At 42.6% G+C, this 16,852-nt stretch overlaps 1 protein-coding gene and 1 non-coding gene across 3 annotated transcripts in view; both read right to left on the bottom strand.

Moving 5' to 3' along the window:
* Positions 1-16,852, bottom strand: part of LOC126354714 (diuretic hormone receptor-like) — a 1,166,839-nt gene that overhangs the window by 577,853 nt on the left and 572,134 nt on the right. The gene's annotated exons all lie outside the window — the stretch shown is intronic.
* Positions 15,579-15,653, bottom strand: Trnas-cga (transfer RNA serine (anticodon CGA)). Its single transcript has one exon. It is a non-coding gene; the product is annotated as a tRNA-Ser (tRNA).

The following is a 16,852-nucleotide window of genomic DNA, read 5'->3' on the forward strand; positions in this document are numbered from 1 at the left end:
CGTCTTGTCATGGTCCGCGCTGCACCACCGTGTCGGAGGTTCGAGTCCTCCCTCGGGCATGGGTGTCGTCCTTAGTTTAAATAGTGTGTAAGCTCAGGGACTGATCATCTCATGACTTTGATCCCACAAGACCTTAACACAAATTTTCAATTTAATCCAACCGGGATCTGGGGAATTGAATAACTCAGCTATTTTTTCCTGTTATCGATACAGATACTGACAAGATATTGCTCTTGCTCCCGGGAATTCCAATACCGTATCAAAATCTCTGCAGTAATTCCGCACAATATCCAGGACATACAAAAAAAAAGCATGTAACTTCAGATTATACAGGTAGAGAGAGATTTAATAAAACGTTCCTATTTACTTACTACGTCTACATGATTACAACTTTCATTTTATGTTCACTAGCAGTGATGTTCGTCTATAATGCTTTTGTCGGATGATGAATGAAACGTTTGTTCAAATCACAACAGCTATTTCGTATGTGATAGAATTACATTTCAACAAGTTTCACATTTTTTGCTTTCCTTTGACTGTGAAACGTTGTTTCTAATTACATTTCAACAAGTTTCAGATTTTTTTGCTTTGCTTTCACCGTGAAACCTACAAGTTTTCATGAGCGAGTTTTCGAATATAAAATATGTGACATAAATGGTCGTATCCATTGATTACACAGACTTGACCGCTAAGGGACCATGGATCTTAGTAAGTGACATAAATTTGAACTTGGCATGCCAAACGTTTCCAGAGAAAAAGGGTCTTAACAGAAAAGAGACAAACAGACAAATTGATGAAAAAATGACATAAATGTTTTTGTGTTATATTATTGGAAATTAACAAATTTCAAATTTTTTCCTTCACTAATATTGTGATAAGGGCTTCTTACCAAGTTTCACGATTCTAGGTCAACGGGAAGCCCCCGATAGGTTTGATGATTGAGTTATCAAGTGTAAAAGTATGGGACATAAATGGCTGTATCCTGCGATTGGTATATTTTAGGAGCTTAAAATTCTTAAATCTCTTAGCGACCACAGACCTTAATATTTGACACAAATTCGAACTTGATGCGCCTACCTGTTCCTGGGCGCAAGGGTTCGTGATAAAAGGACAGAGATACAGACAATGAGACAGACAGATGGACAACAAAGCGATTCCCTATGGGTTCCGTTTTTGCAGATTGTGGCAAAGAACCCTAAAAACTGCTTTTCTCGCTGGTATCTGGTGACTAACCGTGTAAGTAGGCTGTTTGGATTTTTATGTTGGTAACATCACATAGCGCTCTGTATGAAAATCACAGACTTTGCTGTGTGCAGTCTGTGGCTGGTCTGCATTGTTGGAATTTTTGCTGTTGTAGTGTCGGGCAGTTGGATGTGAACAGCCCGTAGCATTGCGCAGTTGGAGGTGAGCCGCCAGCAGTGGTGGATGTGAGGAGAGAGTTGGCAGAATTTTGAGAGCGGTAGATCTGAACATTACTAAAGTAAATATATGGTTTCTTTTGTATCAGAATCTTTCATTTGCTAACTGTGCCTATCAGTAGTTAGTGCCTTCAGTAGTTAGAATCTTTTATTTAGCTGGCAGTATTGGCACTCGCTGTATTGCAGTAGTTCGAGTAACTAATATTTTTGTGAGGTAAGTGATATGTGAAAGGTATAGGTTATTGTTAGTCAGAGCCATTCTTTTGTACGAATTATTGTAAGTCAGATTGCGTTGCGCTAAAAATATTGTGTGTCAGTTTAGTGTTGATCAGAATAAGTAAAGAGAGAAATATCTGAGTACGTTCAGTTCTGCTCAGCTGTTTGAAAATCAAATAACGTAAGAGGTTTATCAGCACAGTAATTCATAAATTTTTCAAAGGGGACGTTTCAACCGCAAGTGGAACACAGCAGACTGACAATGTATATAACAGCTGTAGTGACACTATAACTTATGTACCCTGTTGTAACACCCACTAAGCTGATGTAAACTATTTGCACACTCTAAATCCAGTATTAAGTGTAAATGTGACCTGTGGTAGCAATAAAAAACACCGCGACAGTTACGGTCTGTTACAACTGACAAACCGAATCTCTTCGTGCTTGATTCACTCACTGACTGCCATGAAATCGTCTGTCTGGGTAAACGACCCCAACACACGGTCAAAATAATGCTACAGTGGTTTGAGGGGCATGATAGTCAACTCACATTGAAGCCTTGGGCACCAAATTCGCCTTATCTGACATAGATGGATCTGGGGTGCTGTCGGGTGCCCTCTCTATTCACATAAACTACTGGCTCATAATTTATGGTAATATCTTGAGCTTGACGTCAGCTCCCACATACCTACAAAAACCTGTCAATGGCTCGTCGTATCCATGGCAAGCAGAATCGCTGTTGTATAGCTTTTCAAGGGTTGGCCAACACATGGGGCAGGACTGGGTCAAGTGGATCGTGCCATATGCACGTGACACCGGGGGGAGGGGGAGGGGGGGGGGAAAGGTGGGAGTGGGGGAGAGGTAGTGTAGCCTCGGCTTAGTCGAGGCTTGTTGAAATTCTTTAACCCTCTCATATTTTAAAGTTGAAATAAATGAGCACTCGGTCACATTTTAAGTCTAATCTAAAAATTGAACTAGGCAGCGATGTTGAAAATTTTGTAAAACATCTCTCATATCTTATATTGCAGAGATGTTGTCTGTACCTGTATTAGGTAGCTCCTTGAGAGGGAGGGGATAGGGGGAAGTCGGATGTGTACTGGTGGACTGCTAAGAACAACTGGAGAAGAGCTGGTCTGAAATTGTATTGAAGTAAATATGTGTTGTACGTAACAGTTATCTACATGGTGAATTCATCTCTGTGAAACACGTCGTCAAGGCGAGACTCTCACTTCTCCTACAAGAGAGCGATAACGTGACAACAGGAGGAATATTAGGAAAAAAATTCATCTTGGGTGCTACCTGCATATCATAATGTGCTGTTTGAACTAAGCGATGAGGTGCCCGTGTTATGTTGGCACCTAATGGGCAGCACATAAACCTGCATATAATGCAAGATTTTGATGGGATTTGTAACAAAGTGGAGAAGTGTCGTTGTTGTTGTTGTCTTCAGTCCTGAGACTGGTTTGATGCAGCTCTCCATGCTACTCTATCCTGTGCAAGCTGCTTCATCTCCCAGTACCTACTGCAACCTACATCCTTCTGAATCTGCTTAGTGTACTCATCTCTCGGTCTCCCTCTACAATTTTTACCCTACACGCTGCCCTCCAATGCTAAATTTGTGATCCCTTGATGCCTCAAAACATGTCCTACCAACCGATCCCTTCTTCTAGTCAAGTTGTGCCACAAACTTCTCTTCTCCCCAATCCTATTCAATACCTCCTCATTAGTTACGTGATCTATCCACCTTATCTTCAATATTCTTCTGTAGCACCACATTTCGAAAGCTTCTTTTCTCTTCTTGTCCAAACTAGTAATCGTCCATGTTTCACTTCCATAGATGGCTACACTCCAAACAAATACTTTCAGAAACGACTTCCTGATACATAAATCTATATTCGATGTTAACAAATTTCTCTTCTTCAGAAACGCTTTCCTTGCCATTGCCAGTCTACATTTTATATCCTCTCTACTTCGACCATCATCAGTTATTTTACTTCCTAAATAGCAAAACTCCTTTACTACTTTAAGTGTCTCATTTCCTAATCTAATTCCCTCAGCATCACCCGATTTAATTTGACTACATTCCATTATTCTCGTTTTGCTTTTGTTAATGTTCATCTTATATCCTCCTTTCAAGACACTGTCCATTCCGTTCAACTGCTCTTCCAAGTCCTTTGCCGTCTCTGACAGAATTACAATGTCATCGGCGAACCTCAAAGTTTTTACTTCGTCTCCATGAATTTTAATACCTACTCCAAATTTTTCTTTTGTTTCCTTTACTGCTTGCTCAATATACAGACTGAATAACATCGGGGAGAGGCTACAACCCTGTCTCACTCCTTTCCCAACCACTGCTTCCCTTTCATGCCCCTCGACTCTTATTACTGCCATCTGGTTTCTGTACGAATTATAAATAGCCTTTCGCTCCCTGTATTTTACCCCTGCCACCTTTAGAATTTGAAAAAGAGTATTCCAGTCAACATTGTCAAAAGCTTTCTCTAAGTCTACAAATGCTAGAAACGTAGGTTTGCCTTTTCTTAATCTTTCTTCTAAAATAAGTCGTAAGGTCAGTATTGCCTCACGTGTTCCAACATTTCGACGGAATCCAAACTGATCCTCCCCGAGGTCTGCATCTACCAGTTTTTCCATTCGTCTGTAAAGAATTCGCGTTAGCATTTTGCAGCCGTGGCTTATTAAACTGATAGTTCGGTAATTTTCACATCTGTCAGCACCTGCTTTCTTTGGGATGGGAATTATTATATTCTTCTTGAAGTCTGAGGGTATTTCGCCTGTCTCATACATCTTGCTCACCAGCTGCTAGAGTTTTGTCATGACTGGCTCTCCCAAGGCCGTCAGTAGTTCTAATGGAATGTTGTCTACTCTGGGGGCCTTGTTTCGACTCAGGTCTTTCAGTGCTCTGTCAAACTCTTCACGCAGTATCGTATCTCCCATTTCGTCTTCATCTACATCCTCTTCTATTTCCATAATATTGTCCTCAAGTACATCGCCCTTGTATAAACCTTCTATATACTCCTTCCACCTTTCTGCCTTCCCTTCTTTGCTTAGAACTGGGCTGCCATCTGAGCTCTTGATATTCATACCGTGGTTCTCTTCTCTCCAAGGGTCTCTTTAAGTGTCGTTACCTAACACTAAAACAGAAGACAGGCGTTCCACAGGAAGTGAATAAATGCTCCAGTAAATGTTACGACATTCGACGATACTAGGTACTATTTTGAACTTCCATTACGGTTTCTGTGTTATTAGCTATGATTTGAAATATAAGTAAACACTGAATAAAATAGCCTCTTCCCATTATTAAAAATTTTATTAACCTTCAAATTAAGTAACGTGTTCCAAATACCACGGTTCTCAAAGTGTTCTATCAGAGGAAAGTTTTGAAACCCCTCGATTAGACTTTTGGAATAGACGATTTAAGTGCTTAGGCTCCATATATAACAAATTTTTATGTCAAATTGAGAGCGCCCTGAGTGAACAATGATATCGATAAACATTATGTTTATTTGCTAAAGTACTTCTTAATATTTTCCTTTGAGAAACATTAACATCTTCCTGGGATAGAAATCACGTTAGTACTAGACAGGAAGCTATGATTTATAGTTGCAGAATGGATGGTATGTTTGCGGAATCGTTTCCAAGTGTGTTAAATGCCAACAAACATGATTTACAATGTGTTCCATGTACACTGATCTAATCGCTTGCGTGCGGTTTAACTTATCGATAAGGTTACCAAACAATTGGTGTGTTGTGTTAAATAGTGTTCTCCGGAAGGGTCATAAGAATGCGCTAAATTTAATTAGTGTGCAAGGAAAGTTGAGACATCAGTACCAAGAAAAGATTATAAGCTATGTTTTGTCCGTTGCTGGTTTATATTATTTAACTTAAACTATGTGGAATTCAGCATATACTCTAAGATGGGGAAGGTAGTATTATATCTTATAGGAACCAGAAAAGTAGTACAGTACCAGGCCATGAAAAGTACAATTTGCATAATTTCATTAGCACAGGATCCTTCGGAAATAAAATCTGTCGATAAAGAATTTCTCGAAAAAACAAATCGCGACATTGAAGAAAAGGACGTCATTTCAAGAGTCATAAAGGCCTTCAGATAGCTAACTGAATTGCTGAATTGCTTTTACTTGTCACCATAATGTTCTGCAGTAATTAATTTTGGGGGCACGGATATTTTTATAGAACAAATCTCAACATTTAAAAAAATAATATCTAACAAAAATGTGGAACTTAAATTACGAATTGAAGAAATTTAATAACTTCTACTTCAACACAGTTCTGAGGTGTTGACACAGCCAAACCCACTGTAGTAATAACTATGATGTGGAACTATGACAGAGAGGAAACACAGTTTTAGAAAACAAAACGACTGTGATCTTGTAATAGTAATAACAGTTAGGATAACAAATGATGCAGAGGTGTGACACAGAGAGAAATACAACTTTAGAAAAAAAAGTACATCGCTAAGAAATGAATTCACAGAAGGAGTAAGGCTACAGAAGAAGGGGAACGGTTTTACAAAATGTCTCCCAGCTCAGGTGGTAAATTAACAGTTACCGGCTGACACGAAAGACGATGACCTCACAGGTAAAATACACTCCTGGAAATGGAAAAAAGAACACATTGACACCGGTATGTCAGACCCACCATACTTGCTCCGGACACTGCGCAGCATTTGTGCACCGCCGCCGTCAGTGTCAGCCAGTTTGCCGTGGCATACGGAGCTCCATCGCAGTCTTCAACACTGGTAGCATGCCGTGACAGCGTGGACGTGAACCGTATGTGCAGTTGACGGACTTTGAGCGAGGGCGTATAGTGGGCATGCGGGAGGCCGGGTGGACGTACCGCCGAACTGCTCAACACGTGGGGCGTGAGGTCTCCACAGTACATCGATGTTGTCGCCAGTTTCGGCGGAAGGTGCACGTGCCCGTCGACCTGGGACCGGACAGCAGCGACGCACGGATGCATGCCAAGACCATAGGATCCTACGCAGTGCCGTAGGGGACCGCACCGCCACTTCCCAGCAAATTAGGGACACTGTTGCTCCTGGGGTATCGGCGAGGACCATTGGCAACCGTCTCCATGAAGCTGGGTACGGTCCCGCACACCATTAGGCCGTCTTCCGCTCACGCCCCAACATCGTGCAGCCCGCCTCCAGTGGTGTCGCGACAGGCATGAATAGAGGGACGAATGGAGACGTGTCGTCTTCAGCGATGAGAGTCGCTTCTGCCTTGGTGCCAATGATGGTCGTATGCGTGTTTGGCGCCGTGCAGGTGAGCGCCACAATCAGGACTGCATACGACCGAGGCACACAGGGCCAACACCCGGCAACAGGGTGTAGGGAGCGATCTCCTACACTGGCCGTACACCTCTAGTGATCGTCGAGGGGACCCTGAATAGTGCACAGTACATCCAAACCGTCATCGAACCCATCGTTCTACCATTCCTAGACCGGCAAGGGAACTTGCTGTTCCAACAGGACAATGCACGTCCGCATGTATCCCGTGCCACCCAACGTGCTCTAGAAGGTGTAAGTCAACTACCCTGGCCAGCAAGATCTCCGGATCTGTCCCCCATTGAGCATGTTTGGGACTGGATGAAGCGTCGTCTCACGCGGTCTGCACGTCCAGGCACGATCGCTGGTCCAACTGAGGCGCCAGGTGGAAATGGCATGGCAAGCCGTTCCACAGGACTACATCCAGCATCTCTACGATCGTCTGCATGGGAGAATAGCAGCTTGCATTGCTGCGAAAGGTGGATATACACTGTACTAGTGCCGACATTGTGCATGCTCTGTTGCCTGTGTCTATGTGCCTGTGGTTCTGTCAGTGTGATCATGTGATGTATCTGACCCCAGGAATGTGTTAATAAAATTTCCCCTTCCTGGGACAATGAATTCACGGTGTTCTTATTTCAATTTCCAGGAGTGTATTAACGATGAGATGTATAAATGTAGACGTTTGGTGTCAGTTTTCGGGGGAAATCCGAAGCAAGTTTACATAAAATTCTCAACGAGTCATTATTCTTCTGCGATCGTTGTGGAGTAAAGGAATCATAGCCTTATGTCGTGTGATGAACTCCATGCGATAAGGCTAATTCCTTTCTCAACACGCTCAGCGAAGTTAACAGCCAGGCCTAGAATGCAGGGACGCACAAGTAGCAGAAAGGCGGCAAGGCGTTTCTGCTCAATCGACGATAACATTTATTTAATTGAGAAAGTACCACGCCTAGCTCATCACCGGTGATAGTGACACAGGTCGCTCCAGGATACAACGACCCCACGAACTTGAGCAATGCCATAAAACAGCACTGGGCCGTCTGCTTCCTGTGCGAGTGGGAAGTAAACATGTTCTCGCCAGTTAACAAAAGGTATACTCGCTTACACTATCAATCGCGAATATTGGTACGAGTCAATATTGAAGGTGGAAACACACCGTTTTTTCAGTCCAAGGCATTTTTCTCCACAGTACTATCCAATATAGATATTGCCGAATTAGGAGTGGTTACTATGAACGATATTATTTGCAGGTCCTAATAGAAAGAATTAATATACCGAACAGACTTAAACCAATCGGTATTAATGAAATTACATCTTTAAGCACAAGTAATGTGTTACTGCTAGGCAAAAGGAAATTAAATGTAAAAAGTTTATTTCGAAAATGCAAACTGGAATCTTTGGTGAAAACAACTTCCATGGCGGAAGGATATAATCTGTTACAGGAAAAAAGAACACGCCAATGTAGACGCTCAAGCAAGGCTTACAAATTATTTTAAACATGGTACATGTTAATTATTGATATGATTGTGGAATACAACAAATACCATGAAACCAATGAGGAGGTATTGAATAGGATTGGGGAGAAGAGAAGTTTATGGCACAACTTGACTAGAAGAAGGGATCGTTTGGTAGGACATGTTCTGAGGCATCAATGGATCACCAATTTAGTATTGGAGGGCAAATATCGTAGAGGGAGACCAAGAGATGAATACACTAAGCAGATTCAAAAGGATGTAGGTTGCAGTAGGTAATGGGAGATGAAGAAGCTTGCACAGGATAGAGTAGCATGGAGAGCTGCATCAAACCAGTCTCAGGACTGAAGACCACAACAACAACCACGAAACGTGTCCATATTATACTGGAGTACCTACAGAAAACAATGAATCGAAGAACACTTACTACAAGACGATAAACGAACAATGTGTTTATAAATCTCCAGCCAACTTTTACTCTCTCAAAAAGTATGGCTATGTTGTATTTAAACATGGTGGACTCAACAACATGCATTTAGGAATGGCAAAGCCTTTTTCAAAGTTTAAAACTCATGAAACAACTACATTTAAAGACCATGCGTTTGCTACAGTAGCAAAGTTCAAAACACACATTCTTATAGAATATGGGAAGAGCTGCCAATGTACTCGCAAACACAAGAGGAATATCTAAATAATATCACTATGCAGGAAATAAAAGGCAAAATTATAATTCTTGAATGCACTCTGTTAGAAAATGTTTTGTACAGGGTGCACTGAAGTGCTGCATGGAGCACTGTGTGCGTTACAGTACCGGAGCGAGGCTCCGAACACCGCATTTGCTCTGCTCTCGTCATCGGAGTGCGGCACATGGTGTATCGGATTTACTACAACGATTATCGTTACCGTTTTTGTTCGTTTCCGAAGAAAGGTGATTCGTTGCAGCGGTAAAAATATTTAATGGAAGGTTAGAAAAAAATAAAGGAAAGTTACGTGCAAGCAGCCATAGATAGCTTAGCTTGTAATACAATCCTGTTAAAGAGAAGCCTACAGAATTTATTCGTAGCCAATTGCTTCCATTCAAGTGGTAGTTTCCTTAGTGGAAACAACTGATGTATATATTATTAATAATCTCAAATTATATGAATAGTACGTAAAATCTCAATTGTGCAGATAACTAATGCAGTAATGTGACCCACGTAAATTCTCATATTTCGTGAAAATTTTAATATTAGGTCCTGAAAGAAAACTGATCAAGATTTTTTTTACCTGTTTCACGTAGCCGAGGAGCAGTGGATTTACGATCTATGTGAGCGACATTGGTCCATCTCTTTATATTGTAAAAATGTATCACATATTCTTGTTTGTTTTTTGACTAAATGAGTACATATACTTTCCTGCATCTCCTCCTTCACCCTCTCAGTGTCCATTTCATTCACCTCTTCTCTCTTTACACCTGCTCCACAAACCTACACTGCATGTCCCCCTGCCCCTCTCTCTGATCTCTTCTCCTCCCCTCTCTCTGTCCATGTTCTCTTCCCCTCTGTCAGAGCCCTCTCTTCCTTCCCCCTGAGCGATTCTTTCCAGATAGTAAGTAGTATGTGTTACATATTTGGTTGAAATCGCCCAACTGGTTTAGACAGTGAGGTATATGCCGCTGCGTTATAAATTTTTCTTGTACGGACTAACAACAGTCCCAGTCGTAAGAGCATTACAATGCAACTACCAGGGCAGAGAACGTCTCGCTCTTGCACAATGAAAACTGTTACTATTGGGGTATTAACTCTGTGGTGCGATTATCCACTGCAGTGGGCAGCTGTTAATTTCTCTTATTTGCAGTTTTTAATCAGTCCTGAGACAGAAAATGCACGCAGTGCATTCCAGTGGATAATCCCTACTGGATCTTTGCCGCGTATGCATTTGTTGCCTCAGGACTGATTAATAACTCCAAATAAGCCATATTAACAGCTGGTTTACTGTAGTGGACAACTGGAACACTAGATTAATGTGACGTAGCACACGTATTTCCAGGGCATTCGGTGCTAATAATGCAGGAAAAATGAGGAGGAGAATTGACAATGGCACCAAAAGTAGCCTGTTCCACATCCTGTTAGGATGGAAAATTGTAGAATAAAATGACTGGATGTATGAATCGTGCTTCTAACTACGTCGTGTCAATTGGAAGTTCTAGACAATTCCCTTCCAGGAGAACATATCCTCGATGCATTATTATGGACGTTCAGATCCTAAGGAGGCAGTATTAAGCTGGTGGAACGTTTACTTTAGCGTTCCACCGAGCTGCGGTTGTTACAGATAATACTACGGAAATTATGGCATTGATCTACTTCCCATGGGAATTGCATTTTCCAGCAAGGCACTGTCCATTTTCCAAAGCCACTTTAGTGCTACTGATGGTCATAAATAGTGAAATAAGCTGTTATCGTGAAACCCTTGTCTCGTGTATGCTAATCAACAAACTGATAACCTGTCCATGATGCTTACCGACCGAGGTGGCGTCGTGGTTAGACACTGGACTCGCATTCGGGAGGATGACGGTTCAATCCCGCGTCCAGTTCAAAAAATGGTTTAAATGTCTCTGAGCACTATGGGACTTAACATCTATGGTTATCAGTCCCCTAGAACTTAGAACTACTTAAACCTAACTAACCTAAGGACATCACACAACACACAGCCATCACGAGGCAGAGAAAATCCGTGACCCCGCCGGGAATAGAACCCGGGAACCCGGGCGTGGGAAGCGAGAACGCTACCGCACTACCACGAGATGCGAAGTCCCGCGTCCGGCCATACTGATTTAGGTTTTCCGTGATTTCCCTAAATCGATCTAGGCGAATGCCGGGATGATTCCTTTCGAAGGGCACGGCCGACTTCCTTCACCGTCCTTCCCTAATCCGATGAAACCGATGACCTCGCTGTCTGGTCTCCATCCCCAACCCATCCCTGATGCTTAAAACATGCGACCCTGAAGCGGGAGTGCTGAGTTTCAGATTCTCGTCTTCCTAAATCACGTAAGGCAAACAAACGTCGGGAGGACTTCTTTGAACTGTAGACTGTCAATGTTCCTCCTGAACTCTTAACCCCAATTTACATTCTTAATGAACTTAACATCCTTTTCAGAACACGCTACGTAAATAGTCACCAAAGTAATGTTGTTCATTAACCTCGCAATACCGAATTTTGTGGACTTCCAGATATTTTGCTATTACCAGAGTTCTAAGGCCCTGAACTGAATCAAGTACCCTAATACAAAATATACGTTCTTTGTATACCCCTAATTCCTCCAAAAAACTGTCCACAACTATCGTGTTTCGGCGGGAGTTACGGACACATGTCATGCGCTCGCTAATTATCTAGTGTGCAGGAGACTTCATCGGTTGTTAAATAATTTGAACGGAAGTACATTATCATTTGATACAAGGCTGCTATCGATGTACCTTTGTGCGTCAATCGTAATTATACTATAAAAGTCATATTCATAGAACCTAATGACACCCAGAGTGACACTAACATCGAAGAAATTGGTGAGGAAAAGGTTGGACAGGAAATAGAAATTATGAGAAAGCCGAAGATGAATCGTCCTCTAATGCGCAGCTATCCAATAATGCAAATAGTAATCAGATATATAAAGCAGATAAAGTGGCCCGTTTGCTTATTGTGGGAATTAAACACTTGATGAGAATGGAACGTGATATACACGGAATGTATTCGCATTCGCAATCCAATAATGCAAATAGTAACCTGATGTATAAAGCAGAGAAAGTGGTCCGTTTGCTTTTTGTGGGAATTAAACACTTGATGATAATGGAACGTGATGTACACGGAATGTATTCGCATTTGCGAATATGGAAAACCGTCAGCTGTATGTAACGGAATGACAATGAACCTTTTTGTCTCAGCGAGACTCGAACCCGGATTTTCCACTAAACGCTTTATCATTAGGACGCCCTAGGGTCAGAGCCAAACTTCCGCAAATCGTCAATCATGTGTCTACATCCTGCTCTCGTACGTTCATTATGTATATTTTCGCACAGGAGAGACATTTTTTTAATGAAATTCACTTGACTATTGTCGGCGGATAAATTCAGTATTGCGGTGCCTGTGTTGTTCAGAAATACAATGTAGTGTACCTTCCTACAAGGATGCATGTCCTAAGGAACATTGCACCGCATTCCTGGAGAACGCAGGCACTGCGATATCTTATGAAACCTGATGTGTTTCTTGTCAGAGCTTTTTGGCAAGTAACAAAAGAAACTGAGACGTTTGTTGGATCATTGGCTGACAAAGCTTAGTATTTCACAATAAAGGGGGAGAGGAAGACACTGAATCTGTGGCTGAAACTGTAGACCTTCTTATATTTTTGGAGGATGTAGTTGATGCCTTGTGTTGAATGTCCCAAATTCATTTGAATTATCGAATGTGTTAATAACCCATTAACTGTTCAATAGTACTGTACTTTTTATATAGTCATAGGAGAGACAATTCCGTAACTTTCGCACCTTCCTTAAGCTCTAATGCCTGTAACACGCTATTAATTTTTGTTTGTCACCTCCTTTGATGGATTACCGTATTCCAGATGATGTTCCCATAGAAATGTGAAGATCGATACTCGAAATACGCATGGAGATTTTCTTGTGCCGTTGAATATATAAAATTCTTGTGATTATGCGTTTGCTTTTAATATCAAATGTCAATTTTAGCACTAGCTAATGGCTTTGTCAAACATGTATTCCTAGATGTGCTACAATTTTTTTAAGATCCATCCCAAATAATGTGGTATTCTGTGAAGAGTGCGATAAAAACCCACTTCATAGCTCATTATTAGAAACTGCTCGTGGTCTAGTTGTTAGCACCGTAGCCTCTTGTTTGCAGATTCCTGATTTCTATTCCCGGCTGAGTCGGAAGGTGTGTTTCGCTCCGGGTCTGGAGGTCTGTGCTGCCCCAATCATTGTATCTCAACGTCACTGACGTGAAAGTCTCTGAAATTCCGTCAAGTGGAAGAACTAGTACCAGGCAGCTGGACAATCACAGGCTATGTCTCATGACCAATAATGCCATACAACCATTTCATTTCACCAGAAGCTACCTTCGCCAAGGCAGGTGGAACGTAAGTGAAAAGTGTGTGAGTACGGACTTGTATTAATTCCGTATTGGGTGATCACATGAGCACTATTGTCACAATAATGGACTTCACGTACTACTCCATAAGTCAGAAATTGATAACATATCAGAAAACCAACAAGTAACACACTTAAAGAATTTGAAATTGGAACGTTAAACAAATAGGAAGTACAACGCTTTCTGCGGCAGTCCTGGACTGTGCGGCTGGTCCCGGCGGAGGTTCGAGTCCTCTCTCGGTCTTGGGTGTGTGTGTGTGTGTGTGTGTGTGTGTGTGTGTGTGTGTGTGTGTGTGTGTGTGTTTGTCCTTAGGATATTTTAGGTTAAGTAGTGTGTAAACTTAGGGACTGATAACCTTAGCAATTAAGTCCCACAAGATTTCACACACTTTTGAAGATTTGAACAACACTTTCTCAGAATGCATGTCCCGACTGACTAGTACAAAGGAAGAAATAAAGTGCTGGTATGAGTCCGATTGGGATCTTATTATTAACAGATTTATCGGAAGCCGACTATTAGTTTGTGAGGCGGTAGCCTCTTTCAGGCCTTCGTCCTCACATTTTATCCTCTTTTGATACTGAATTTGCGTATGAGATGCTCTTGCGTCATTTACTTTGCGATTTAGTTTTATTTGTCTGCTTTCCACTTGAATCGTGTGTTGTTTACATGAGTGGCTAGGAGGTAGCGTGTAGCAATGAAAGTAACTTACCCCTCTAAAACTCCACTCATGTAGTAGTTTTTCTTCCATTGAATGCATCGAGCCTGTACCAGGGGAACTCCTTTTCTCTGGGGTGAAAACAGAAGGAACTTTCGTACGCTCTGGTAGAGATGCCTGGAATATGAAGTGCAGGGTCTTATGCAAGTGGGATGCTTGGAAATCGGATGAGCCTTTCAGGGATTATCCTGCAGGATAAGCTTCCGCGAACAATGAGTGGCTGTACGGCAGACTGATGCCCTCAATAGCAGAACGGGAAGCCACTTGTGGAAGGGGTGAGGACTCTGCCTTGTTAGTTACCTTCGGGTGAAGTTCTCAAGCGTCCACTTGCCATTATGCTGCTGTGTGTGGTCTCCAGACCAGTTCACTCAAGAAAAATACGTAGCCATTCTTGTGTCTGCTAATTTTCAAGCTTTGCCCTTTCAGTGAGAACAGTGAGCGGAGCCCAACAAATTTCCAGAATTTCTGACGGACAAGTCTGGACGCGAGAACGAGACGACACTCGTCTCCCGTTTCCTTACAAACTTATATCTCTAGTGGCTACTTTATGGTGCGAGCTAGGGAACGGAATTCCAGATCCCCGACTGAAAGAGCCCTTAGACGCTTTCTGGGATTGGCTAGAGAAGATTGTGTGTAGTATCCTTCTGAGGTGAGAAGGAAGGCTACCGTAAACTGAGAGAGGCATTCGTAGACGTATTCGGATTCGTGCGGGTGTTCTGATTCGAACTCCCACTGTTTGAGATCACTTTAGACTCCGCAGTCGTAAATGTGTTGAGTCACTTCGGCTCTCTGCCAAGTGCCGGCCGGAGTGGCCGTGCGGTTCTAGGCGCTACAGTGTGCAACCGAGCGACCGCTACGGTCGCAGGTTCGAATCCTGCCTCGGGCATGGATGTGTGTGATGTCCTTAGGTTAATTAGGTTTAATTAGTTTTAATTTCCAGGTGACTGATGACCTCAGAAGTTAAGTCGCATAGTGCTCAGAGCCATTTCTCTGCCAAATCTTCGGAGTTTCGCTTTACGCCCATCCGCGGAGAGTAACCAGGAGGATTACAAGCAGCGGTTAGCAGCGGCCGCAGTTTGGAGCACGATAGAATCGCATTTGCAGCGCCCATTCGCGATTGCGGGAATCGCGATATGTTTAAGGAAGAGGAGATCATTCTTGGATGCTTTTTAGATTTCCTTAGCTTGATTTGCGTGCTTCACGTATTGTTAAGCAATTTTTTCTGCAATATTGATTCGATATCGAGTTAACTCACTGGAGCACACCCACCTAGTTATGCTTCTTTCTAATTCAAACTTCCTGGCACATTAAAACCGTGTGTCCGACCGAGACTCGAACTCGGGACCTTTGCCTTTCGCGGGCAAGTGCTCTACCAACTGAGCTACCGAAGCACGACTCACGCCCGGTACTCACAGCTTTACTTCTGCCAATATCCGTCTCCTACCTTCCAAACTTACTAATTATTCCTTTATTCTTTGATATGCTGCATGCTATATTACTTTTTATGTAATTTTAAGGTTTTGCAAACTATGCTGAACGCATAATTCGTGTCTTACGTGTCTCTACCGTAAATGTTCAGCATCCTCCTGGTGACGACCATAAGAACCATTCATTTTTCACTCGTTGTCCTGTTTTTATTATGTACATTTAATCTCACCTTCTTTTATAACATCGAAGTTTACGTGTCATGAGTAATTGGTACGCGTTTTCTAGATAAGCATTATTTTACCAGATCAAACTCTAATACACAGCAATCATTAAACTAAATTACACTACAGGCCATTAAAATTCCTACACCACGAAGATGACGTGCTACAGACGCGAAATCTAACCGACAGGAAGAAGATGCTGTGATATTCAAATGATTAGCTTTTCAGAGCATTCACACAAGGTTAGCGCCGGTGGTGACACCTACAACGTGCTGACATGAGGAGAGTTTCCAACCGATTTATCATACACAAACAGCAGGTGACTGGCGTTGCCTAGTGAAATGTTGTTGTGATGCCTCGTGTAAGGAGGAGAAATGCGTACCATCACGTTTCCGACTTTGATAAAGATCAGACTGTAGCCTATCGCCGGTTTATCGTACGCTACATTGATGCTCGCATTGGTCGAGATCCAATGACTGTTAGCAGAACATGGAATCTGTGGGTTCAGGAGGGTAATATGGAACTCCGTGCTGGATTCCAACGGCCTCGTATCACTAGCAGTCGAGATGACAGGCATCTTATCCGCATAGCTGTAACGGATCGTGCAGCTACGTCTCGATCCCTGAGTCAACAGATGGGGTCCTTTCCAAGACAACAACCATCTGCGCGAACAGTTCGACGACATTTGCAGCAGCATGGACTATCAGCTTGGCGACCATGGCTGTGGTTACCCTTGACGCTGCATCAAAGGCAGGAGCGCCTGCGATGGTGTACTCAACAACGAACCTGGGTGCACGAATGGCAAAACGTAATTTTTTCGGATGAATCCAGGTTCTGTTTACAGCATCATGATGGTGGCATCTGTGTTTGGCGACATCACGGTGCACGACATTGGAAGCGTGTATTCGTCATCGCCATACTGGCTTATCACCCGGCGTGAT

Source organism: Schistocerca gregaria, chromosome 3, assembly GCF_023897955.1.
Source record: "Schistocerca gregaria isolate iqSchGreg1 chromosome 3, iqSchGreg1.2, whole genome shotgun sequence".
Lineage (NCBI taxonomy): Eukaryota > Metazoa > Arthropoda > Insecta > Orthoptera > Acrididae > Schistocerca > Schistocerca gregaria.